The sequence below is a fragment of the Lathyrus oleraceus genome, chromosome 5 (assembly GCF_024323335.1).
Source record: "Lathyrus oleraceus cultivar Zhongwan6 chromosome 5, CAAS_Psat_ZW6_1.0, whole genome shotgun sequence".
Lineage (NCBI taxonomy): Eukaryota > Viridiplantae > Streptophyta > Magnoliopsida > Fabales > Fabaceae > Lathyrus > Lathyrus oleraceus.
In genome coordinates, this window is record NC_066583.1 from 34,623,588 (window position 1) to 34,627,055 (window position 3,468).

The window sequence follows — 3,468 nt, forward strand, 5'->3', positions numbered from 1 at the left end:
TCTCATGGAAGATGTCTTGGTACAAGGATCCATACTTGTGAATGAATGGTTGAGTGTTCTCCAAAGAATGACTTAATCAATTAAAAATCACCACTAACACTTGACTAACTTTTGACTAACATTTGATTAACTCTTGTTAATACTGCTTTACTTTCAAGCCATTTACTTTATGAAATTTAAATTTCAGATATTTATCATTCATTGCCATTTACATTTCATATAACTTGTTTATGTTTATGTCATTTTCACTTTGCTCATTTGAGCCATATCTTATGATTGTATATTGTTGAAAAGTATATTTTCGGTAAATATTTTAATATTGTATCCACGGAGATTGGTTGTTATTACCGCCGTTCTATAATCCAAATTGTTATAAGTTCAAAATGTAACCAAGTTGTTTTGTTTGAAAAGTTATCTTTTGAGTAAAATGTCACTGAAACAATAAAATAGTTTTAATCAAATGTAAAAGGCTTGGCAAGATTGGAGTTCACTATTCATATTTCTTATGATTCCTTATGACAACTATATAGACTTAAGATTATTGATGATATTCAAGTATCCTCTCAATATCATTTATCTCTAAATGATATTGTGATAATCACTATATTAATGGTTAAATGATTTCTCTATCTAACTATCAATATAGAAATCTTTAATGTTTGATACAAAAGAAGAGTAGTGTATAAATCTATTTCTACAACTCATTCACTACTTGAAAATATATTTTAAGTCAAAAATTGAATAATCTTTCTCAACAACTACTCAAATCTAAATATTCAACTTAGGGCAAAAATATCATTCAATACATCAATAACCTTTTGTCATATACAAGAGTCAAGTGGAATACATAAATGATCACACTAAAATTTACGTATTTTCGACTCCGATTTCACATGCATTCTAGTTGTTTTATTGTCATTTTGTTGTGTTATTACTGTGTTTTCCTTTGTTTTTAGGTTTTTACTTTAATCGGAGCCCCGGTCGAGAAAAGGAGTGAAAAAGGGCTAAAAAACCCTAAAATACACCATTTTGTGCTTATGGCCTACCCCATGGCGGGCGCCACAGACCAAGCCATGACGTGTCCAAGTCCAACTTCCTCAACTCCCACGTTTCCCCACTACATCCACTAAGGCGCCCCACTTTGTGCTTGTGGCGGGCGCCACAAGAAGGAAACGGTTTCCTCTATTTTCAAGTTGAAGGGCATCCAAGTCAATTCCAATCTTTTTATTTGCTTATAAATAGAAACACGAATTCAGTTTTACAATTATCCGAACTTAGAACAGAGGCAAACTCAGAAGCAACTTTGTTTCACTTAGGCATATATTCAGTATTTTATAGTGGTAATCGCTTCGCATTGGAGTGTTACCACAATTGTGTAATCAAGTCTGTGATAGAGTTTGTAATCGAGTTTGGAGCACTTTGGAAGGAAGTTAATCCTGCCGCCATTTTCTTTTCCGCATTGCAATTTACTCAGCCCTCCAATTGGAGCAGGTTTTTATTACTCGCCTTTACTTTATTTATATCCCGCACTCGCTTTTACTTTATTTATTTCCCGCACTCGCTTTTACTTTATTTATTTCCCGCACTCGCTTTTACTTTATTTATTTCCCGCACTCGCTTTTACTTTATTTATTTCTCGCACTCGCTTTAAATTATTTACTTTCCGCACTCGCACTACTTTTATTTACTTTCCGCACTCGCACTACTTTTATTTATTTTAATGCACTTTTACTTTACCATGTCTAGCTAAATTTATAAGGTTAGAATGTAAGGATCGTAATTAAACCAGTAATACGTACAATTGTTCGTAGAAACACTTAAGGGCTATTTTAACTTTCAAATTAAGTTTTCCCGCACTTCAATTCCGTTGGGTAAGATCGAAAGCCGTCCAACGTCTTTATAAACTTAATTGTTTTTAACTATTTCAAAAACAGCGAAAGCGCTTTGTCTAGTTCATTAGGAGTTTTTAACATTAAGAAGAAAAGAGATTTTAAAACTATTTTCGGGCGCGTTTATAAGTTTAGAGTATGGTTCGTGAGAACCTATTTTGGTTAAGAAGTCCAGGTTATAATACTTTTCAACTTAGTCAAGATACTATATTTCTTAAAAATAAGTTTACTACTCTAACGCAATGCGCGCCTTTTTATAAGTGATAATAAGAGGGTTTGATTAGGGAGTACAACTCGGTTCTGAATACATGAAAGCGACAGTTCCTGTTAAATTAGTTCTTTTCAAAGTAGGAAACATTGCCCATAAGTAATTCTATTAGCAGGTACTTGGATTATTAATTGATTACGTGAATTACATTCGACCCTGTCTTCATTAATTATATTCTAATTCAATACTTTACTTTTCATTGCACACTACAAAAACACCTATTTTTATTGCCTTTGATAAATACCATAACAACAGATAACGATAGATTGACACTTGGTCTCTGTGGATTCGATAATATTTTATATTACTCTGACGCGTCGTATACTTGCGAAAAGCACGCATCAAGTTTTTGGCGCCGTTGCAGGGGACCAATTTCGTCAAATTTCATTTTCCTGTTGTTATATCGTTTAGACTTAGGTTATTTCCCGCCGGTCGATGCGAAGAACTCGCAGCACCGGAAGTTTAAGCTTAGTATACCCTCTGGCGGAACCTTAACGTTACGCTCGCGCACGTTTATTCTTTCATAGAATTAAGAGAGCTATGGCCGAAGATCAAAACCAAAGACCTCTTAAAGATTTCGCTCAACCATCCAATGAAGAACCTAGTTCTAGTATAGTAAACCCAATCATCCCAGCTAATAATTTTGAACTTAAACCATCCCTGTTACAACTAGTGCAACAGAGACAATTCGCGGGTCTCGCTACCGAGAACTCTAACCAACATTTAAAAATATTTCTTCAATTAGCAGATACTTTTAAAACCAATGGAGCTTCTCCTGAGGCAATACGTTTAAGATTATTTCCTTTTTCCCTCAGAGATAAAGCCCTATCATGGTTAGATTCCCTTCCACCCAATTCCATTACGACTTGGGATAACCTTAAAAGAGTTTTTCTTGCTAGATATTTTCCCCCGAGTAAGACCGCCGTTCTTCGAAACCATATAACTAGATTTACCCAAAACCATGGAGAATCGTTGTTCGAAGCTTGGGAGAGATATAAAGAGTTGTTACGAGCATGCCCACATCATGGTTTAGAAAATTGGTTAATCATTCAAACCTTCTATAATGGACTTCATTACAACACAAAGATGACCATCGACGCTGCCGCAGGCGGTGCTCTGATGAATAAACCTTACCCTCTAGCTAGTGCCTCATCGAAGACATGGCTCAAAACCATCAATCATGGGGAGTCGAACGAGCGACAATTGAGAAGAAGGAAGCCCAAGGAGGAGTGCATAAACTAAGCTCTATAGACATGATGCAAGCTAAAATGGACGCATTAGCCCTTAAAGTCGAGCATATGTACATGAACC

General features: G+C 35.3%; 1 non-coding gene across 1 annotated transcript; it reads right to left on the reverse strand.

The window, feature by feature from the left end:
* Nucleotides 1-3,081: 3,081 nt before the first annotated feature.
* On the reverse strand, nt 3,082-3,188 carry LOC127090197 (small nucleolar RNA R71). The gene has a single exon (XR_007791725.1). It is a non-coding gene; the product is annotated as a small nucleolar RNA R71 (small nucleolar RNA).
* Nucleotides 3,189-3,468: the final 280 nt, after the last annotated feature.